General features: G+C 40.6%; 1 protein-coding gene across 2 annotated transcripts in view; it reads right to left on the minus strand.

Annotated features, from left to right (window-relative positions):
- The window catches only part of ptprga (protein tyrosine phosphatase receptor type Ga), a 511,734-nt gene that overhangs the window by 373,705 nt on the left and 112,522 nt on the right, over nucleotides 1-25,507 (minus strand). The gene's annotated exons all lie outside the window — the stretch shown is intronic.

Raw genomic sequence — 25,507 nt, forward strand, 5'->3', positions numbered from 1 at the left:
GTATAGTTTGAATCACTCGCATGCAAACTCCAACCGAGAGAAACTCCACTGGATTCCACCTGAGTGTGAAGCCTCACAATGTTAAACTGCACCGTTTAAATAAAATCAGGGTACTTCCAGTGAGCTGAGCTTTTACTTTTATTATGCAATGTAAAGGTTAACAGAAAATATAAGTAAAAAAAGATATTTTCTTATAGAAACCATCCTAAACATTGCAAAAATAAAACCATACAGTAGTTCCCTAATATTTCCCCGTTTCTCTTCTATGACCATAGACTGTAAAAATATTGGATGTAGCAGCAGTGATGTCACCCATTGGTTTTTTAAACCGAACGTAACGATTTTTTGATGAGAGGGCGGAACTGGGGAGAATGACGCGGCCAAGCCAGTGTTGCTATGGCGCCGCGTTAAGCTAAACACTAAAGAGGGAAAGTTGCCAATTTACAACCCTTCTCAAAGCAAGTCATCCAGCAGAGATTTACAGGCAGGTAAGCGCGGACCCCCAGGGACTGGCGCCATTCATCATTGTGTACGGTAGAACAGAAAATCTGCAAACTTTCCCTCAAATTACCAGCTAACTCTAGTTGGTGAGAGGGTCAAAGTTTAAGATGAAAAATTGAACAACAGCCAAAAACAAGTTCAGGTCTATGTTAATGTCCACAGGGCCATGGTTAGCATTGCTAAGCCTCTGTCCTGATTGACAGGTGGGCATGAAGCCACGCCCTAAAGAATCCCCTGCTTTATCATCTTTTAAAGTAAATGGGACCATAATCTACAAAACCAACATCATGCTGCATTAAAGAAGACTTGAAACTATCGATTGGGACCATAAACTCATCATGAAGTAGGCTCATGTTCTCATAGACTTCTATAGAAACAGACTTCTTTTTGGAGCCATGGGAGTCGCCCCTGCTGGACATTAGATAGAAAGGGTAATTTTTCAGACCTGAAGCCTCATCCATTATTTTTACAACTGCTACATAACAATGGTACCTCACAAAAAAGCTCTTCCTGTTAAAAACCTGGAAAAAGTATCATGTTGAACTAGACAGCTTGCCTAGTTGTATGAAAAACTGAATGTTCAGAAATGTATTGGCCAAATGCACACAGGAATTAAAGCCAAAAACGGGTGTGTCCTGATGAGACACATTCTCCAGTGTTCTAAATCTGAGGAAAAAGCTGGAGATCTGCCCCTGCATACCCTCAAATGTTGACTAACAGATTGATTTCACAAATAAACACCCGCAACCAAAAACCTTTCAAAAGAATCCAGTAGCCAGTTCTCCAGCCAACTGTTGGTGGTCAACACTAATCACAGAGTGGAGCAGGACACATGTACACATGGAAACAAGCTAACTATAATTAGGAACAGAAATACCCATGAGTAGGTGTTTGTGTGTGTGTGTGTGTGTGTGTGTGTGTGTGTGTGTGTGTGTGTGTGTGTGTGTGTGTGTGTGTGTGTGGCAGTAGTAGGATGTGAGGTGAGGCCATTGTTCTCATGTTGTGCTCATTTCAAGGAATCCTATTCCATGATGTTATCAACAACCTACAGATACAGCCACTCAGCCCACTCTTCTCTCAGTGGGGAGAGCTTTTGGCTGCCAGCCGGCTGCCAGCTAGTTCCCAACCAAGTGCCAGCCGTTGGGAGTCTCTGCCCCCTCCTCCTGTTTCCTGACAGGGTGTGGCGATCCACTGTAAACACGCCCATTCATTCACCTGCAGGGTGTCACCATGAAACAAAGCTACTTTTCTGCTACAAAAACACATAAAGCAATGTGTAAAGTACACTGAAAACGTTCTTTGTTCAGGCCATGGTTTGCACAAGTATGATTCTCAGACTTACAGTCGTTGCTAATGTTTGTTGACCCTTAGTTGTCAATATTTAATTTTTTTTAACAGCATAAACCCTAATTTTTAGCGGTGGCAGGTAACTAATTGTATTTAGTCAAGTGACGTGCTTAAGTACAATTTTGAGATACATGTAGGCCTACTTTACTTAGTAGTATTCAATTTTGCTACTTCCACTCCACTACATCTCAAAAATTTTACGTTTTACTCCGACGGGGTTGCTTGACTGATGTGCCTGAAAAGTCCATGAGTGCAAAGAAGTCTGGAAATTTGGATTTAGACAACATGAAATCTATTTTGCTAGTATGAACTGATAAAAAAGCCGAAAAATGTTTTTAGATTAAGAGGAAAACTAGACTTTATTATAGGTTTGGTTTGTGTGATTGACTGAATGACGCTCGGTTTGTTGCCCCATTGGACCAATTTTTACCATTGCCGGTGCATTCGGAGATTTCAGCAATGACTTTGGTAATTTCAATGACTGATAGAACTGACAGCTCATATGAGATGAACACGATTGCATGGTTGCTGCACATTACAAACCTCCCTATTTGAAGCATTTCAGTCTAGTTTATAGTTTTCTAGGACTTTTTTGAAGAAGCCTGTATAGCTGTATTTAAAAGAAGTCCAGGTTTTCTTGATTTTCAAGGACATGTGACTACGCTGTCGTACTAAACTCCTTTGGGAAAATCTAAACCCAGTCACACACAAGGAGAAATAAGCTTCTTAAACGATGCACATAGGCATGCATGCATTATAAAAAGGACACACACACTTCAAAGTCTGCTGGCAGCAAAAAAGCTTCATGTTTTGGCAGCAACACCGCCGTCATCCATCAATGCTAAAACAAATCCTTCAATCCCTGTCGATACAATATTTCTACTAGCTGGCAATTGCAGCGTATACTAATTCATTTACATTGCTGATGTATCAATGTATTTTTTTTTTCAGCGGGAGCAGGTTGATAGATGGCTGGATGGGTGAAAGGAGGTGATTTGGTGATTTAAGGCCCAATTCTGGGCGCTAAAATTGGTTCCTGCCAGAGTAATACATCAAAGGGAATTAAAAGGTGATTGTGGTGTGTTTGTGTGTGTGTGTGTGTGTGTGTGTGTGTGTGTGTGTGTGTGTGTGTGTGTGTGTGTGTGCGTGTGCTCACCTCAGTTTGTTTGTGTCTGTGGCAATGAAAAGAGAGGGGAAATGGGTTGGTTTGATGGTGCCGTGGTAACACCCCCAAACACACACAGCAGATGGATTAGGATGTGGACGTACAAAGGAATTGGAAGAAAAGAATGGGGAAGAGATTGAGAGGATGCCTCAAACACTCATTGACCTTAGCCTGATTCAGATTGCCCCAACACACACACACACACACACACACACACACACACACACACACACACACACACACACACACACACACACACACACACACACACACACGCACGTCCACACGCCCTCGTTTTTTTAGCCCTAAACGGTGAGTGATGGGGCACTTGTCTCGTCATCATGGCTGACATGTCAGACACAGAGGATAAACGATATCCAGGAGAGCAGGCCAGTTTGGCTCAGATGGGGGAGAGAGAGGGCTCACACTGAGCTCCAGGCTCTCCATATACTATGATAACAAAGGGGAAAAGACCCTTTTCTTGACATTGCAGTTACATTTCACATACTCCTACTCCTGCTCTGAAACTCCTTAACATCTAAAGCATCTATAGAGATTACAATGGTCATTGCACAACACAATACAAAAACTGCCTATGGGCAATCTTGCTGTTCTTAGTCCCTGTATATCAGCAGTATGAGTGCTCTGCTCCCCATAGGGTGCAGTGCAGGTATACATTAACAGCCTTCATGAGGTAACTGTAAAGCACTGAGAAATTTGGAAAACAACACCACAACCTTGCAAAGCCCATTGGAGAATATGACATTCAGTTTAACACAAAAGAAGACAGTAGCAATTGCCCTGGAAAGCATCAGAAGATGGGTAAGAACCCAACCATCAAGAGGGGTTTGGGCATCGCCCTGCATAGGTCTATAAGGTTAGTTGCAGACAGCTGTAATTTCAATGGTTTCACATTCAAAAGAAACAAGGTCAATGTTGAAACGGATTTAGATAGTTCTTGTACAGCCCTGTCGCTCAAAAAAATATATTTGTGCTATTTATGTGCAACAGCAAATACATTTTGAGATAAATGTAATGTCAGCCAGATAACAGTTTTCATCTACATTTTGAAAACCTTTTTCAATGAACATATCAGTGAAATGTTCACTGACAACATATTTCATTTGGTTTTGTACAATTTCTGCTTTTGCAGTACAATGTTTTATTGTATTAACTATAGCATTACTAATCTTTATGACTATATAGTCTATATTAAGGCTCTTCAGCACTTGGTTTACATTTAGGAAAGATTGTGGTCTTGGTTAAATATTAAAAAGGTCAACTTGAAACACGAGTGTACATGCATTTTTTTATCAACATTACTCCACACACTGTAACTAACATAAGTGCTTTTATTGCATAAAGCTATTTACACATGATACTTAGGAGGAAACTCTGTAATCCGGTCTCGAAATCCTGCGCTTTGGACAATTACCATCCACCCCAGCCCTCCCCTATAAACTTCCTACATTAGAGAAAATGTTGCCACTTCACACATATTGGCACTATAAAATCATAATTTCAAGTGGACTGAGTTTTGTGTAAAGGTGGAAATTGTGGTCAGATGGTGGCATCAAAAGAAAGATACAGGTGCACCAAAATATTACTAATTAATCTTTAGGGAGTTTTGAAATCAGACCAAATATTGGTCACAAAAGGAAATTCTGACATGATGTTGGAACAAAAGGAAAGGCCATGTGGTCACTAAAATCATCTTATTTTGGGGACCATCTAAATCCACAACAACATCCATGACAAGTTGTCCTGATATGGTCCTGATTTGTTGCTCTAGACCAAAACGTTCAATGGAAATTCAAATTAAATGGAAATGGAATGTTTCACCTCCTTGAAAACATGGTTGTGTTTTGCATGGCAATCTGCTTGTCAGAGTATCAAATTTTAAGATATACTTAAGTTCACATGTTGGCCTGGAGGTGGCACTAGAGAAAAGCTCAAGGATGCCCAAAGTGCAGAAGGTTTATCCCCTGGGGAGCATGGTTATATATCGGGGTAAAGTCATTGAAGATCAGTCTATTATTTTTTGAGATACGATTACAGAGCAATGCGTTGGTGAAGAGGACGTTTTAGTGGTACTATAGAGAAAAAGTATTGGGTTACAAACATCATTAGGATTGATCCTCTGGGGATGGCAAAGTGGCAAAGATATATTACTCTGGTCCAGAGCATTGGACGGACAGAGAGACAGACCAATATCTGACTGACATCTTCTTCCTCCCGCTGTCAGCAGAACAAAAAAAACAACAATCATTTTTGACAAACTGTCTTGACTTTGCACTATCCACTTCTAGTCACACTTACCTTAAGTGACTCCTGCTCTCAAGTATAACAAAAGAATAAAAAATGCAGTTATTGATCCCCTTGTGAGGAATATTTGTTATCTTACCATAAATCCCATATCTATGTTTCCCAGGCCTTCCCAGCAGACTCAGAAATATATTTTTTAAACCAGAGCAGGGCTGATGTACTGTTTTTGAGTGGAGATATTCACTTCTGATCATACCAGGATCCCCCAGTGGTCATGGTGGAATTTTCTTTCCTAGCCTGTGAGAGTGATGTGTTATTTCAAAGCACTACACAGCACTTTTCTGCCTTGAGGGGGCATGGCAGGGAGTATGATTTTCAAGTTGTTGCTAAAACCCTGGACAGTTAGGCTGGATCAGTAAAACCATGCAGGGATCAGCAGCTTCACACAGGCCTCAAACGCCAGCTCTTTGCCTCTGTCGGGTTTCTGACTCAGAATGACAAAATAACACCTAGGAACAGTTGAATCAACGAAGCAACTTTGACAACTGAGACTGCAGTTTCCAACTGGTCGCCATCAACCGTCAACATTTGTTTATTTTAACTATTTATTGTAACTATATTTTCAATCCTAACCAAGCAGTTTTAGTTGGTGAAAATTTGTATTATTTCATTTACTTCTTATTGTCAAAGACCCAAACCAACATGTTAGTCTGTCTCTCAATACCGTCTGTGATTCTCAGCAATGCAGATCATTGGTGTTGAATTGAAGCCAGATTGTATAATGATGCCTCTCACACGTTTAATTTCACTTAATATCATACATTAATTACAGATCCACATTATCATAAACATTTAAAACCAGCAGGGGTATTTGTACTTGCACTGAGCCATAACTATTTCATAAGTGCCTTTCAGTTGCAAAAGATATAAGCCAACTCAAATCTTAAATTGAAGTCAGATCAATGTTTATTCAGCTCTGTCTCACCTTCAAAACTCCCCACCACAAAACACCACAAAGTTAAATAGAATTAAAAATTGCGGAACAGAGCATCAGTAGTTTTTAATAATAGCGGGCATCACCGAATACGATTTTAGTTGTTAGTTGCTGTTTGCGAACCCACTTCTGTGGCCACCAAACAATATGTGCTTTCTAGTCTCGCATTGCCAGACCTTCCTCCACAGCGCTGCAGAGGAAGGTCTGGCTAGTCCACACTGCATTCGGAGATAGGAGAAAAACATGCTCTCATTTATTGGCAGTTCTTTGAATCAATCACAATCGTCTTGGGCGGCGTTAAGCACCGGACGGAGCCCCGGTGCAGCTGAAAAATAGCCCCGGGAAGGTGTTTTGGTGGAACAGATGTACATTCAAAAGTTGTTTTAGTCGTGCAACAGAAAACTCAGATTGGACAGATAGTCTAGCTAGCTGTCTGGATTTACCCTGCAGAGCTCTGAGGAGCAGTTAACCATAGTCCTCATAAATCCACCGGTGTTTAGAACGCCAACACAAAGGAAGAGGAAGGTGACGGACATCCGGCGGAATTTCCGGTAGCACCAGAGCAATCCCAGATGAAACATTGTCGATATAGATGTGCTTTCTAACCTCCCCATCAACCTCCAGCACCTTGATTTCTGTGTCAGAAACATTCCTTTTCTTTGTCTCTCAATTGTTGCCGTGATTATAAGGAACACTTGATGAGTCAACCTTCATGAGGTGCTCTGCATTGACCATTTATGGTTGAATGTGGGCATGTAGAGAACGTGCATGAGGCTGATCCACATGCGCACATTTTCAAGTTGAAATGGGATTTCTAAAGTTTTATAAATCAGAATATTTGTTGGAATATACATATGTCTATGTTTATATTGTATTACAGTGAGGCAAAAGAAAAAGGATCGGTTCACCCCTACTCGAAACCTCAAATTATTCCAAAAGCTACAATCAGTTTCTGAATTTTTCAGATAAGAAAAATGCCATGCATTTGTTCTTATTTTACAGTTTTTGTGAAATATTTTTACATGGACAATGACAGTGATAAAAACACTAGAGAGTTCAATGCCTGTTATGTGAGCGCTACAACGTCAGGTTTCCCCCTGCTCTGTGGGGGCAGGAACATTTTCCATTTGCATCTATACAGTACAACCTGTCCTCTGTCATCCAGGCCTTGTAGAGTATGAACAATAGTGACTAAGTGGCTCTGCAACGAGACCATTCATCCCCATGTGAGGAAAATGTAGTTTCACTCTAGCAGGACCTCTTGTGATCTTGTCATATCTATCAACTTACACACTCCGCATGGCTGCCTGCAAACATATTAAAGTGTATGCTTCATGTATAGGTACACACACACACACACACACACACACACACACACACACACACACACACACACACACACACACACACACACGTTACCCAGTCTACTACTACACTTGTACTACTACACTACCAGTCACACTACATTTATTTTTTAAGTTGTGACAATCATTCAAGGTGCATTATACAATTAATAATTTACATACCAGCTTCTTCCATTAGGGAGAGGTAGTGTCATCATGGAAAAGATGTGTGTTAAAGAGCAATATGCTGGACTGTATTTATATATTAATGGATTGCAATCATCCATAATCAAATTTAAACTCAACCCATGGCACTTTGGGACTGCCTTGCTGTCCTCTGTCGGATGCACCAAAATAGATCGCTAAATCGATCAAAGATTACGAATTTAGAAAAATTAAGCAAAGCAAATTAAGTTTCTGATACTGTGAATTGCAAACTGTCGAAGCTGTCAGTATGATAGAATTTTCCTCACAACTACAGGGCTGTACAAGAATACATTTCGCATTAAGTTTGTCTTAGTAATCTTTTTAGTAATTTTCTTTTAGTTAATTGTAGTTTCAAATTTAAACTCACTCAATTCATGCAGTGTAAGGCATTCTTATTCTCAGTTTTTTCCTCCCTGTGAATAACAGCAGGCTGTCTGTCCATGACTGGTACGACAGATCTGAACATCTAGACCTAGACACCCAACTAGACACCCCTCACCAGTCAATGACAGGGGTGGGGTGACATAAACATGGAAAACCTTTTTACACTTACGGCCAATTTAAAGTTGCCACTTAACCTAACCTGTATATTTCTTGACTGCGTGAGGGAACATACGAACTCCAGCCAGCTGGTGTGTTCGGACCAGGGGATGATGCATAGACTATATAAGTGAAGCCAAAACATCTGGATCACCCACTGGTGGCTGGCTGCAGTATAGGTCATAAGCCCCGCCCCCTCCGTGTTAGCTGATGGGACATAGGCCAAACTAAAAAGTCAAGGTACACGTCAAATACTTTTTCCCCAAAGATGGTTTCTTTCAGTTCAAGTGTTCACTTTTTTGATCGGTTTGGTTTTTAGTTATTAGTAGTATTAGTTATTCATGCTATCAAAACAGGCTGAAACGTCATCATTTATAGCTGTGGTTGACTCGCGATTGATCGGGACTTCGATACCGCAGCTCCACTGTCCAATCACTACTGGGCAGACTCTGGCTCCAAAATTACAAGATGGCAGCGCTCATGTCCGGATATTTTGGCTTCACTTTTGTACAGTGGGAGGAAGTGGAGACGCGTCGTCCATCTTTTTTTAGTCTGTAGTTTGGAATGGGAACCTTCTTGCTGTGAGGTAACAGTGCTAACACTGCACTGTGCCGCCGAAAATCATTAGGCCTAGTTCCTGGTTGACCGTATTTTAGACGTATTATCAAGGTCAAAAATTAAAATTTGCAAATCAAAATACAGCCAAGAGTGAAGGCACACACACACACACACACACACACACACACACACACACACACACACAGATGCAATTTTTCACTTTGTGTCAAATCTGTACACACCTTGTATTTACAGGGATATAACACCCTGCTCTTCACTCCTGCAGTGTTGTCACGGCCTCGTCAGATGATGTATGACAAGGCTTGGAAATCTTTAGCCGGGATGATCTAGGCCAAATGAATTAATAATTCATGTGTGATGGAGTCTTTTTAATATTTCAGGCATAATTAATAAGCAGGGGCATCGCTTCCCCTAAGCAGAGGAAATCATACTCAACGTCAACAGCAGATAAATGAGACAGAGCGTCCTGCCCCAGCCTGTTATCTCACACACACACACACACACACACACACACACACACACACACACACACACACACACACACACACACATTTTCACACACTGACACACACGGATGGATAAGACAGGGGGCCTAGGGCGTAGCCTGGCTTACCATTAGTCAAAGAGCGAGGAATGAGCGTACACAGTCACACACACAAGTTTGTGAGTGATGTGCGGCAATGTGGAAGTGGAATAAAAAGAGACGGGGAGGAGGAGTGTACATCTAAGTCCCTATTAAGTTCAAATCCGACTCTCAGCTCATAGAAAATTAATTCCCAAACGGGAGAGAATGACTCGTATTCCCAATAGCCTACACAGGAGCACAGGATCTTCCCGGGTCGACATGCACACACACATAGCTCTGCGGGTGGAGGCATTAGATGAAGTACAACACACACACACACACACACACACACACACGCACAGACACACACAGGGAGTCCCTCAAGTTTATTGCTGTGTGCCCCCCCCATATGTTATGTTGTGTATTGTTAGTCTTTTGTAGTACCAGACCTATGGAGGGTTGCGGGTATGTAACACTTGTGTTTTTTATTCGGTACCCCTAAAATTGCATGTGGCGCAAGCCTGGCCCCTCTATTTGAAATGGTCAGGAACCTCCACTCAGTGTCAGAAACGCTGGCCTTTTCAGGTAACCCATCCAGCTGGGTCTGCAGCAGGGAGGTGCTGCTGTTGGGAAGGTCAAAGGGACGGAGGGAGCAGAAGTGTGCGCTAGTTGAGCATCCCGCTGGCTTGATTGCACCCACGTCCTCAGCCACAGGAATGTACGAGGGGTCAGCAATGGAGGTCAGCAGAGGTGGAAAAGAGGAAAAAAAGCACCAAATAACATAATTCAGTACTGACGGAGCTGAGCAACACCACCTCTGTCTTTCTCTCTGTCTCTCTCTCTCTCTCTCTCTCTCCAGCCTATGTGGTGATTTGCTCGTTCACCCAACTCCTCCACCACCACATCTATTTAATGCTTAATAACTTCTCATGTAAAAACCATGCATGGTAAATTGGTTAATGACTTCAAGTGAAAAAGACACTTGTACCGTTACATGTATTAGTATACATGATTTACACGCATGTATTTATCTCTATGAAAATACAGGACATTGACTGAACATTTAAAAGAACAAAAAAAATGAACACTTTTTTTTTCATTGAACATACTAAAATTCTCTAAACCCCACAATGATACAGGTTGTTTGTTCCTACCCTCTAATGCGACCAAAGGAGCGTTTCATAAATTAGCGCCCCTAGCATTGGCAGGAAATATGACCCACAGGAGCGCTTTCAGTTGTCAAATCTAAATGTAACGGCTGCGGTTTGAAGCACGTAGTTAATGTTGGGAAACATTTGCAGTTTGGTTGGGTTTAAGCAACAAAACCATTTAAAAAGATGATGGTTTATGTTGCTTTGGTAATAGAATGGGACAATTCCCAGACCTAGTTGACCGTATAAAAAGTGTCCAAACAAAGTTAATAAGAAAACGGTATATCACTGACAACACCAGTGAAACATTCATTCAGCTTTTCTCGTCCACACCCACCCTCTCAGGGGTCTCAGTCACTGAGCTTGTAGACAATTTCAATTGTAAAATTACAAATGTTATTGATGCCATTGCTCCCATTAAGGTAAAAACTGTCTCTGATAAGATCTCCATGGAGAAATGCCATACTGGTAAGAACAGAAAAAAGAGAGTGTCGAAAAAGCAGAACGCAGGTGGCGAAAAACTAATCTCCAGGTCCACTACAACACCTATAAAGAGAGACTTCGCACTTATAATTTCTTCTCGGACATTATTGCCAAAAACAATAATAATTCACGTGCTTTGTTTGCTACTGTCGATAGGTTAACAAACCCTCCAGTACCAGGAGCATCTTAACTTTTATCCACAAAGGCCTGCAATGATTTTGCCACCTTCTTCAATGACAAAATTCAGAAAATTAAACAAACAGTCAGTGCTTCCATATCGAGTACACGGTATGTGTTGTCACAGTGTCCAGGCAAAACAGATTCCAATATGACCCAATTTCATATGATTAACCGTAAAAACCTAGAGGACATTATACAACATCTGAAAACCTCCTCCTGCTGCCTTGATATTCTACCAACGGGCCTTTTCAAAAATGTTGCAAATTGTTTGGCTACAGATCTTCTACAGATTGTAAACACGTCTCTTCTCTCAGGTATCTTCCCACAGGCCCTGAAAACTGCAGTCATTAAGCCACTCTTAAAAAAGAACAATCTAGACACGTCACAAATGAGCAACTATAGGCCGATATCAAACCTTCCATTTTTAAGTAAAATCATTGAAAAAACGGTTTCTCAACAACTGAACCTTTTCTTGTCACTAAACAACAGTTTTGATGCATTCCAGTCGGGTTTTCGACCACACCACAGCACTGAGACAGCTCTTGTTAAAGTCTTTAATGACATCCACTTAAACACAGATAGTGGCAAAATTTCAGTCTTGGTATTACTTGATCTCAGTGCTGCATTTGATACGGTCGACCATGACATATTACTAACTGGGTTGGCATTTCTGGCTCAGTACTAAAGTGGTTTGAGTCTTATTTAAAGAATAGGGACTACTTTGTGTCTATAGGGAATTATACATCTGAGCATACAAATATGACGTGCGGAGTTCCCCAAGGCTCAGTTCTGGGGCCTCTCCTGTTTAACATCTACATGCTTCCACTGGCTCAAATTATGGAAAACAACAAAATAAGTTACCATAGTTATGCGGATGACACACAAATTTATATAACCTTATCGCCAGGGGACTATAGTCCAATACAACAACTGACTAAGTGCATTGAACAAATTAATGACTGGATGTGCCAGAACTTTCTTAAATTAAATGAAGAAAAAACTGAGGTGGTTGTTTTTGGAGCAAAAGAGGAACGATTAAAAGTCAGCACTCAGCTTCAAACGATAATGTTAACAACAACAGACAAAGCCAGAAATCTTGGTGTAGTCATGGACTCAGACATGAATTTTAACAGCCACATTAAGACAATTACAAAGTCAGCCTATTACCACCTTAAAAATATCTCAAGGGTTAAAGGACTTATGTCTCAGCAAGACTTGGAAAAACTTGTCCATGCTTTTATCTTCAGTAGACTAGACTACTGTAACGGAGTCTTTACAGGTCTCCCTAAAAAATCAATCAGACAGCTGCAGCTGATTCAGAACGCTGCTGCTCGAGTCCTCACTAAGACCAAGAAAGTGGATCACATCACTCCAGTACTGAAGTCTCTACACTGGCTTCCAGTGCATCACAGAATTGATTTCAAAATACTTTTGCTGGTTTATAAATCACTAAATGGTTTAGGTCCAAAATACATTTCTGATCTGCTAGTACACTATGAACCACCCAGACCTCTCAGGTCGTCTGGGACAGGTCTGCTTGTTGTCCCCAGAGTCAGAACTAAACAGGGGGAAGCAGCATTTAGTTTTTATGCTCCACATATCTGGAACAAACTCCCAGAAAACTGCAGGTCTGCTGCAACTCTCAGTTCTTTTAAATCAAGGCTGAAGACCTATCTATTTGGTGTTGCCTTTCTTTAATCTGATTAGTTCTCTGATACAGCGTGGCAAGGGAATAACAGAAGAGTCAGACGTCGGGCTGATCAAGAGTTAGAAGAAATTAGGCAGAAGGCCTAAATACAAATAGACTAACATACTCCAAGGGAGTCCCTGTCTATTTAGACACAGACTGCAGAAGGAAATAAGATAGTTTAAGAAAAAGTTCTTGACTTCTGAAAGGTTTTTGTCTGCAGGGCTGTACCGGGTTTTTACAAGGTTTGCCGAAAAAAGAACCGAGCCTTGTGGTGACGATCACATTGTAAGGAAATAGTATACTAACTTCTGTTATTATGAGTAATGAAAGCTCAAAGCCGTGCCAGGTATCAGGGCCCATTGAGGGCGAGATGGTTGGAAAATATGGACCGGACTACATGAGATGTCTGTTATATTGGTCTAAAGAATTTGAACTTCATTTCTTATACCGAAGTTGCATTGTTGACACTGTATGACAATCTATATAAGCATATAAAGAGAAATTCCTATTTTATCTGCTTTTATATATTTAACTGTTTTAATTGCTCTTCAATGTTTCATTTCTTACAAGTGACATTCTCTTGCAGAAACGGGCATATATCTGATTAGTTCTCTGATACAGCATGGCAAGGGAATAACAGAAGAGTCAGACGTCGGGCTGATCAAGAGTTAGAAGAAGAAAAATAACTAAAATTAGGCAGAAGGCCTAAATACAAATAGACTAACATACTCCAAGGGAGTCCCTGTCTATTTAGAGACAGACTGCAGAAGGAAATAAGATAGTTTAAGAAAATGTTCTTGACTACTGAAAGGTTTTTGTCTGCAGGGCTGTACCGGGTTTTTACAAGGTTTGCCGAAAAAAGAACCGAGCCTTGTGGTGACGATCACATTGTAAGGAAATAGTATACTAGCTTCTGTTATTATGAGTAATTAAAGCTCAAAGCCGTGCCAGGTATCGGGGCCCATTGTGGGCGAGATGGTTGGAAAAATATGGACCGGACTGCTTGAGATGTTTGTCTTATTGGTAAAAATGGATACTGCACTGTAACTTTTATTCTTGTATTTTATCTGTTTTAAATTTTTTTTAATCTGTTTTCATGTAAAGCACTTTGAATTGCCCTGTTGCTGAAATGTGCTATACAAATAAAGCTGCCTTGCCTTGCCTTGCCTATAAACCATGGTTCCATACACGCACGCAGTGTTGTAGTTGAGTCATCAACTGTCGAAGTCAAGTCTTGAGTTCCCAGTGTTGAAGTCTGAGTCTAAGTCCGAGTCACCATTACTCCGAGTCGAGTCACAGGTCCGGAGAATAGCGACTTGAGTCGGACCAGGACTCGAGTACTCCATCTCTGCCTATTACACATAAAAGTAGTCAGAAACTTCATCCAACTTCAGAGTCCTATTTCATAAGTGCTCGAGTCCGATTTCACAAATCCTTGAGTCTGAGTCCAAGTCCAAGTCATCATTGTGCGAGTCCTAAAAGTCCAGAAAATAGCGACTTGAGTCGCTATTTTTCTCAATTACTGCGCACGGGACCCGGTTCGGGTCTCAGGTTCTAGAGTTCTGGTAGGCCCATATAGACCTCTACAGCGATGGTGCCCTTGCAAAATAGATAGCGGAAGGGTATCCTGTAAGCCGGTAAGCCAGACAGGGACCAAGATATCCTGGGTCTCTAGTATGGGGGAAGGTGCAAAAACAATGGAGACTACATTTCCCAAACTGCAACAAATATTAAAACATGTTTTCATCTCTGGAGGTCCGATACACTGGGGACTATTTTAGCTCAAACACTCTGGAGAGAACAACCTGAACTAATACATTCCTTATTATACTATTGCACAATCAAGCAACAGTTAATCTGCATTCAAATATTCCTCATTCTGGCAAAGGTTTTACCATAATGAGCACATTTTGTTTGTTTTTGTTGAACCAAACTGAGTGTATGTATTTGTCTTGACAGAGCCGGCCAAGTAATTCCAGCTAAGAGGCAGCTGCAAAATCTCCAAGACACAAACCACTAATACATGTCAATAAAACCTTCCACTCTTTTTTGTGATTATTTTCTTCACCACTAATGTATACATTGTGCTACAAAATACTAGTACTGGAAAACATTAGCAATGAAAAGGACCTTCATTAGCCAGAGTAACGTGCAGCAGTAAAGCTGGCAGAAGCTGCCAGGCTCCACATCCATGGCCTCATTTGTTCTCACTAATCATACTAATGTGTGGGAAATTAATGTGCTAATGATTTATTGATGCTAAAATGCTAGCACCTTTAGCTGTGCGGATTAAATTAGCGGCCAACATTTCCACCAAATCACATGTCATGTTCATATGGACTCCTAACTCCAGCCAGGGCTGACCTTTAATTGGCCAGAAACACTGAGGAGGAAGTGAAACACACACACACACACACACACACACACACACACACACACACACACACACACACACACTTGCAGTGACTTTTTCATTATTCCAACTGTTGAGCCATTTACCACTGACTGATGACAACCTCAACTCAAACACCTGGTAAATACAACTTCCTCGCATGCTTTTTGTGTGACTGTACAAGTTGACCAAATCTGCCTGAACACAGCTTCAAACCAATAAGTGGACCACCATGAGGCCAGACAATAATACAACATAAACACACATAGCATGATTTCTGTACCATGTAATTTCAGACAAGGTTTATCTCAAATGACAAAGGTTGTGAAAAATAAAATCTATCTGCTTGTCTGCCTGTCTGCCTGTCTGCCTGCCTGCCTGCCTGCCTGCCTGTCTGTCTGAAAGAAAAAGTGGTTTGAGCTAAAAAGAATGAGAAGAGGAGAAGAAAAAAAGAAAAGAAAATAAAGACTATGGTATCTAAGATTATCAAACCCCAATTTTGATAATAATGGCCTCCATAAACAGTAGGCTAGAAGTTTTATTGTTAATGGTGGGGACTGCACATGCATAAGGAGTTCACAGGAAATGCTGCATGCACATACATTGCTGGATGTGATGTGGAGGACAAAAGACAGTGTCAGGCATTTGGAAGAATACTTCTTTATTAAAACATGACATGAAATGATGGATCCTGGTAGCCCACGGTTTGTCTGGTGGAGCAGTGAACGGAACAAAAAACAAACATTGGGACCTGTATAGAAAATACTCTTGCATGGCCAGAGTAAGGTCTGGCTCTAACACACAGACATTGTGGGATAGGAAGAAAAAACGTACATGTTTGTATGTACCTAGTACATGTTTTTTGATGGTAGGGGAAACCGGAGCACCCGGACAAACTCCAAACTCCACACAGAAAGGCCCAGAACGACCTGGATTCAAACCCAGAACATTCTTGCTGTGAGGCCACAGTGCTAACAATTGGGCCACCATGCTGCCAGATAGCGAGGTGCAAAGCCTGACATCCTGCGCGATGTTAGGCTTTATCCTGGAAATGTACTTCCGTTGATCCAAGTAACAGTGAGTAACCACAGGTGTCGCCAAATCAACCAGGGCTGAAATCGTTTCAAAGCAGCTTGCGTTCTTTGGATTTGTGTCTCCCTTGATGTAATAAGCTACATTTGGTTTTCCTCTCTCTCTCTCTCTCTCTCTCTCTCTCTCTCTCTCTCGCTCTGATGGTGTGTAACTGAGTAATGATGTCAACAGCAAAGATCTCATTGCCAGAAGCCCGGCAGCTCAATGTGACCTACATGCTTTATCTACACCGCTCACTCTCACCTCTCCTTCTTTCTCTGTTTCCTTCTGTCCCTCTCTATCTCTCTGTCTCTCTCTCTCTCTCTCTCTCTCTCTCTCTCTCTCTCCAATAAGGGGTTGCGGCACAAAACGAAGAGATCACTCAAACAGGACAAAGTCATATTCAATTACAGCATAGGGACATGGGCTGTACAGTAAATTGAACAATTATGTGGCAGGGCTACAGTGGCAGATGTGCGCAGGGCCCCGTTTTAGTGGAGTGTGCTGTCAGCAGTGCCGGGTCATTCCATTACAGCTGTAGACTGGGAGGGAGGCGGTCGCAGCATACTTAAACTACACACACACACACACACACACACACACACACACACACACACACACACACACACACAGACAGTCAAGAGCTGGAAGACAGGGTGCCTGGTTAGCTCACCTGGTAGAGCGGGCGCCCATATTTAGAGGTTTAATCCTCGACGCTGCGGCTGTGGGTCGACTCCGACCCGCAGCCCTTTGCTGCATGTCATTCCCCTTCTCTCTCCCCTTTCAAGTCTAAGCTGTTCTATCCAAATAAAGGCCTTAAAGTGCCCAAAACTAATCTTAAAAAAAGAACTGGAAGACAGTGACAGAAAAAGAAAATATGTATCTAACAATCTCTACCAACCACATGTCCATTTACATTGTGTCCCCCTTAATTAATGTGAATCCCTATTAAAGTGACTCAAAATAATTATTAATGGAGTATAATATATAGTATATAATAGATTAGAACTATACTTTTTACATAAAAATTAGCAGTGTTGTTCAATTGACTCATTTACTTTACTAAAAAGAGTACCGAAGTTCCAAAAGTTTTGGAATAGCAATTGAATGTAATCAGCAATGGGATGAATTTAGAAAACGGATTAAATATAGATTATGACTTGAAGTGTTTTCTGTAAGGTACCTCTACTTTTTAGATGTTTAGACAAAGTTGTTTGTGATGTTCATCTATCTCTTAGCATGTTTTTTTTCAATATCTATGTATTTTTTAACATTTAAACAGTGTATGTCCAATTGAAATCTTTATACATGTTATGAAACATAGTCGCTCTTGTCATTTTGTTTGAAGAAATGTGATTGGCTGCACCTTTTGCCACTGTTTGCTTGAATTTTGGATTTGCCGAAGGCCTCTTGATTGTTGTTCTCCCCCTATCATGATTATCTAATGGCCATCAGATGTGTAACTAGGGTGTGGCCTATATAACACCAGTGCATGTGTCTGAATTTATTGATTCTGAAGAAGGCCTGAAAGTCATCTAAATAAAACACAGAAATGCATGTGGAGCCAGAGTGTGTGACACTTTTTTTTCTGACTTCAAGTCTAATTCCAGTGATCCGCAGCGCACTACAACCTTTGGTGTGCGTTACTTTTTCTATATCAGAGTAAGTCCCAATTAAACACATCACAATTAAAAGATCTTCACTTATTGTCAACATGTTTTCACCCCTTTCATTCTAATTTTCACATTGTCTCATTGGTGTTCATCCCCTTTCAGTCTTCCTTCTCCATGTTCTCACCTAATGTTTCATCCAGTCTCGCTGCCAGTGAATTTATTAGCACACATGGTGGAAACAAAGAAAAGACATAGGGTGGGACCAAGAGAGAAAATGATGAAGTTAGAATAAAAAAAATGTGTACGTGCAACAGAGATGTTCATGTACAAATGTATCCATGTCATAGAACAGGAGGTACAGTTGAAAGGTCTACATCAGGGATGGGCAACTGGCAGTCACAGTCACAATCTGGCCCTCAGGTAGTGAGGATAAAATGTTTGTAGCCCTCTCTATCATCAATGTTGCCCGTCCCTGGTCTACATGAAGGTAGGACAATGAAGTTCTTGAGACTATCTCTCCACCGTTATATATTCCATATGTACGGGGATGATCCCCTGAGGTCAGCTACGTGGTAGTCTATATCCTTGACGTTCCACTTCCGGGATTATTGACTTTATGAAAGATGTGTCACCATATTGTGATGCATTTAATGACGCACGGTGCTATAGTAAAGACCTCAGTATAATTAGATAATGTGCTTGTCTGAAACTCCCTTTCTGGCAGCAAATTACTGGGGGACTGCGTCCAACAATTTTTGTAACTTTCCAAAACAGAGAATCTGATAATCACTGTCACTTTAAAATGATTATGATAATGTCTGATGAAACCCATTAAAAACCAGTTTACAGAGTCTGAGAAAACAATCTCACCCCGAGATCCATTTAGTAGCTGTTTCTGGTGCTTTCAATCATACCACATGATCTTTATCGGCAGATGGTGTTTGCCCACTCGTCACTGTAAAAACCTGTAGATGTTCACATTTCCAATATTGTGATATAACTACTGCAGTCTGTTCTCAAAAAGATTAAGTTATATTTTATCCCCAATATACAATATGGTAAAGTTATCCAAGTGCAAACTATTCAATCAAATGAAACTGCAGTGCTCTTGCTGAACTTGTTGATGGAGAATAGTTCATGATTTTACCCCCCACACACACACACACACACAGACAAAATGCTTGGATGATGATATTTTCAAAAGTCACACAGTTCAATTTGTTTTTCATTCTCTAAGTCACTCGTCTGATCACAGCATCCACTCAAGTCAACTGTTCCCTCTTCTCACACCTTACAGGGGGTCTCTTTGTCATTTATATTTCTCATTCCACGCATCTTAAAATGCCACTTTGTTTTTATCTCTGTTCAAAGAAGCCCCATTTTCCAGATCTCTGTCATATTTATCATTTCACCCTCCTCCCTCCCTTCCAAGCCATAACACATTTCTGCACGTCATTTACATCCGTCTCGCTGGTGTTGTTCCCATCACCGCTGAATTATGTCTCCCATCAAGGAAAGCAACCCGAGTCACAATACTTCACACAGGCTGAAAAGTCAGTCGACTCTACTTTGGCAGACAATGTCCTGGAGATGCCTGGAGGTGCAAAGCGGGCCAACACACTGAAGAGTACATTAAGGGACATTACTGTCAAAACGGATGTGCCTACACACTTAAAAAATCCCAGCTCTATACTGAAGAGCAGGGAGTTAAAAGTGTGTAGAAGAAGTGAGATGGCAGAAAAGCTTCACTTTCAATACATTCCGAGTATTCATCTCACAAAAAGCCCTAAAAGCCTTTATTGTAGCAGCTAATGACCTCCCATCAGGCACCACTAAAATTACAGCTTTTTACAATATTGTATCCATCTCCTTTTTATATATTGATTCCCCAATCTCAAATAGCTAAAGCCCTATTTCCCCTCTGTGCATCTGAGTAAAAGAGATTGCTCTGATTTTATGAGCTGGTACAGTCATCACTGTCCTTGAATGGTTACAGCTCTGGGCAATGTATTCTGTTCTGTTTATTACATTATTCATTCTGTTTTACTTTTGTTGTACTTGTATGTTAAGAGTGTCAGTATCAGCCAACTCAAACTTAGAAACTAGAAAAATTTTACAGTACCTTTATGCATAGTCTGTCTCACCTTGATGATTAGACTCTAAACCTTTATAGCTGGTATACGCAAATGTCTGTTTGGGCTATACCAAAGTTACAGCAATAACTGTCCCATTCCTCTATTCCATAGTGGGGGTGAACAATACCAGACAATCTGGTTTTGATACAGGGGCCAGAATCGCCAATACACTTACATTATTCATTTGGCACTTCTGTCCAAAGCAATGTTCTTATAAGGTACAATCCAAGTCGCAGTAAATGAATGAAAACCCCTCAAGAATAAGTTCCTCAACACTCTTCATCACATAGATGAGCATTAGTGACTTGCACATAAATGCAAGCAACGACGGAGCCAGTGGAGAGTAATCCCTGTGAGTTAGGTAAACAAACAAAACAAACAACTACCGGTAAAGTGTGTGGGCTGCATTCAGCTGCACCTCGTAAACCAATGGTGCATTCAGGTGCACCTCGTAATGGTGTTGCCTTACACATTAAATAATGAACACAGTCACTTCCACACAGCGAGGCATACAGCTTATTAATTAAACACTGGTATCAAATTGGTACTTGTATTGGCCGCTACCCAGAGCCCAGGTACCAGTATCTGTATAAGGACTGAGAAAGTCGTATTGATGCATCGCTACACTCAAACTCACAGTTCCCTGTTTACGCAACCAGAAATGAACTACTCAGTGCTCATCAAACTCACTAAAATAAATTTGAATTTGAATTCACAGTGGGAAAAATGAACAAGGAACCATTAACATAGCACACACACACACACACACATATATATATATATATATATATATATATATATATATATATATATATATATATATATATATATATATATATATAAAGAAGCTAGGGTTGAAGGTGAGTGTTTTTACAGTATAGCTGCCCTGGCAACAACATTACATTATGTAATATTAAAATGTACACGACCAATCATGACTAAACCCCATCATTAATAACACACCAACTGCAAACTACTGTGGACAACGACTTGTTGTTCAAATCGAGGTTGTTGCAGTGTTGTTGCAATGAACTGATTCGACTAGTGCCTCAAGCTAAATGACAGACCTATGTTTAGGAGCTTCATGAATGCAGAGCCGGCTTACCTGATATACACACTTGATGGATACTATCCTCCAAATTCAATAGAAGTCAAGGCTACTCAAGGACTACTTGAGAGGTGTAGAAATATTATGATGTCTGTGAGGGCATCGAATCAATGCTTTTTTCCCAAGGACCAAGTCAGTTTGATCGTGCATTAGACACGCAGCCACCGGCGCAATCACAGAGAGTACTCGTATAATGCATCACCCCTAACACCTTGCACGGACAGCTCAAATGGTTGCTGCCATTCATGTAATCAACATACACACACAAACACAGGACTGTATGCACATACATATACAGCCATGGGCATTTATGTGATGACAGCAGCAGTATAGAAGTGATAAGGTTGATTGAGAGCAGCTTTGTTTGTCCTTTATGTCCTCTAAATGTATTGAAGTTCACCGTCAGAAATGTTGGTCCTGCATTTCTGGTTTATTCACTGTATATCTTTAAGTGATTGGTGGACGGACTATAGATACAAAGGCAATGGATATCATTGGCAAATACTGTAAAAAGCCAAAGGTTTGTGGACCCCCACACATTACACCCATTTGTGGATGTCCAAAACCATATGCATTGTTTTTTGGTTCCAGGAATTTCACCAGATGTTGGAACCTGGCTGCAGCGATTTGCTTTCATTCAGCCACAGAAGTATCACTGATTTTGGGTCATAAGGCCTGGCTCGAGTCTACGTGTTGGTCCATGGTGTTTTTGGCTTTCTGGTTTAGCCATGACTTGACATGATGTCATGTCAATTTGAACATGAACAATTTTATGTTTTGGGTTCGGGAACATGCAAGCAGCTCCAGATAGATACACGCTTTAGGAACTAAGTTATTTTCAAAAAAATGTGTTTTATTCAGTCAATTGCTGACCCCAGGCATGCGCCCCAACCCATGGTTAAAACAGTAACATGAAAATGTATCTTAATTGATTGTGGTGTGTTAAATTGTGTGAGTCTAAATGTTGAGCAAGTTGTGGATAAGTACAGGCCAGTAATGTTATTTCCCCACCAAACTGGCAAAACCATGTCTTTATGGACCAACATGAATTTGTATTTATTCGTAGGGGTGTTGTTTTGTTGAAACAGGAAATAGTTAACCAACGTTGAACACATTGGTGAGATCCCTGTCATAAGTTAATGACTGAGGCTCCAGTCCACGGTGTAGTTCCATACACTTCTTCTAAATCATAGAATAACACATCATTTTTAATAATCAAATAAAGTTACAATTTAGTTGTCCACTCCTTAGAGAGCTTGATCCCCTTTTGATTCTCTCTGTCTTGCCATCATCTACTGGGGGCATCTGTTAAATTACTTTTAAATGTTAATATTATTAAGTCAATATTCATCCCTAATAGAGATGCTCTCATCAAAGCCAGGTCGTGTCTGGATCACATTAACTACGGATTAGGAGGAATGGCAGATGAAAGGAATTGACCCAAAATATAAGATTTTGCTTATATTACTGTGTTGCTATTAGTTAAATGTACAAAAATGTCACACCGGCTCCCTCAGTTGTTTTTTAATTTTGCATTGTCTCCCCCTTCTGTCCCTGCCCCAGGCCACTGCTCACTTCCCCCAGACCCATGTGTTTCAGAGGAACTTTTCAGGCCTGCCACCAGATGAAGTAGATTGTATTTCCTGAGATGCTGTATAGATCCCTGTGAGGAGGTTGTTTTTTTTCTGCTGGTCCCCTCCATAGTGGAGTCATAGGTCAGAGGTAGCTTAGCTACAGAACAGATCCCCAGAGCAGATAGGGATTTTGTAGCACGGCAGCAGAATGAGCTAAGTCATTCGGTTGTACTGAAATATATTTTCCTCCACAAAGTTATCCGGTTGTAGGACTGAAATATATTTTCCTCCTTAAACTGGAATCTCCATGAAACGCATAAAGCATCACAATAAAACCAGTCCAGTGGATTATTTAGCTGTGTATGTAGCTGGATAACTTTTTATTCACAAGATTGAATGCGTTGACAGTAAGAACCCTCTTTAAAAAGTATTTCTCTTTTCCTGACGTTTCAAACAGTAGCAGATAACAATCTGTAAAGAATTCCAAACTGAAAAGGTCAAAACGCATGACAACTGACATATCTCAAAGTTAAAACAGTGATTTACATCATCAGTGGAAGGGTGAATCATGACCCTTTTCTTACAAAATGCTCTTGCTGTCTTTATCAACAGTGCCTTTAGAAAAATGTGTCACATAACACAGCGTTTGTTGCAACATCTTATCCTATCTTTATGTTACAGATATCTGCAGCAGCCCTTCCCATTCTTGTCAGTGAATGTCAAAAGATGACAGTGGCAAGAACAGTCAGTGTTGTAGTCGAGACCACCTAAACCGAGACCAAGTCATCACCAAGACCAGAGTGTATCAAGACCGAGACAAGACCGAGACTTTGAGGGGTTGAGACTGAGACATCTCCTGTCTCCCGCATTCACTTTCTTGGGAGTGCGTATAAAAGGGGCAGGGAGAGGGGGTTTACGGTAACATATTTAAAATTAGTGAAGTTATTAACACATAAGCATAAATCAGACAATGCACAGGCAATTTAGCGATATCCCTGCAGTTGTGGTCTTGACCGGTCTTGAAATATAATCCCGAGTCCTCTTTATCCGAGACCGAAGTCAAGACTGACTAAAAATGCGGTCGATTTCCGAGGCGAGACCGATACCTTCAAGGCCGATCTCGAGTACTACAACACTGAGAACAGTAGAGTGGTTTGTTGTCGATCTAGGAGGTAATGTTGAAGGCACTTCAGCAGTAACCTGCTATCACCTTGATAGACTGGTGACTAGCTCGCCAGCTAAAGCTAAAATAATACTTTCTCCAACTGCATAGCCACATGGGTTTGCGTGTTACAAATTCCATTCCATTGTCTGTGAGAGTCCGGCAGTCTTGTTTGTTACTTCAATGAAATATTTGTACAAATTATTCAATTATGCTGATGATTTAAACCATGACTATCAAATATATGTAAATACATTATTATTATTATTATTATTATTATTATTATTATTATTATTATTATTATTATTATATACAAATACTTTCACATAGAAGGCAAGTCTCACAAATATTGTAGAGACTGATGTGCTTCAAAACATGTTGGTACTGAACAGACTATACTTTGGTCTTTCTTTTCCAATTTGTGCATTGAGTTCTATTACATAGGCATTTCAATTTTCACATGTGGAAAAAAAGGAAAGACAACCATTTACTGACTGACAGACTAATAAAATGGCTTTCCCTCATGAGTAAAATGTACAACATATCATCAATTTCCATCTTCATTTGCCCACTTCAAGGCAACAGCATAAAGGCCTGATGGTAAAAGGGCTCGACAAGGAGCACGCAAATTGGATTCCCCTCTCCCGTCAATAGCGAGCCTTGACATTGTGCAGGTCTGAAAATTAATTTCCAGTCAAGTGTGTGTGTGTGTGTGTGTGTGTGTGTGTGTGTGTGTGTGTGTGTGTGTGCGTGCGTCCGTGCGTGCGTGCGTGCGTGCGTGCGTGAGAGCGTGCGTGCGTGCTTGTGTGTGTCTGTGCATATGTGAATGGTTTAAGAAGGGGGTTGTTAATACCAACATGTGTGTCATATGAAAAAGTCTTTCATTCTGCTCTTTCGATTGAACAGCAATGAGGTTAATGTGTGCAGTTAAACTTTGAGACTCATCCTCGTAATGGCTTCCAGTTAAGTTAATTAATGTTATATTCATATAATAATCATTTTGATTCATCTGATTACAATGCCACTTGATTGCACCATAACTTCATGTCAATAAATAATGAATATAGAGTATAGAGTGCACCGATAAATTTTCATTATTTCTGTATGAGAAAGCTGTAGTATATGTGAATTAGCAATTTGTATAATTAGCTTTCGATACTGACTATCCAGATTTGCTCAACAGGCCAAGCCTCGACTTTGTGCCATGTAATGCTGCAGGGGCCTATAGTCGATAGATCTTTTCAATACAAACAATTCACTATTCATTATTTGCTCTACAGTCAATTCTATGTAGAACACCACACATATTGGGCACCATTTATGTCTTCCATCTGCAGTGCATGACTATAGTTGGTGCTTGGTTAGTAACAATTAGGTTAGTATTTTCTGTGGAAGCAGTATGTTCCCCGTCGTACATCTCAAAGTCTTTCAAAGTTTTGTGT

This window comes from Sander lucioperca, chromosome 6 (genome assembly GCF_008315115.2).
Source record: "Sander lucioperca isolate FBNREF2018 chromosome 6, SLUC_FBN_1.2, whole genome shotgun sequence".
Lineage (NCBI taxonomy): Eukaryota > Metazoa > Chordata > Actinopteri > Perciformes > Percidae > Sander > Sander lucioperca.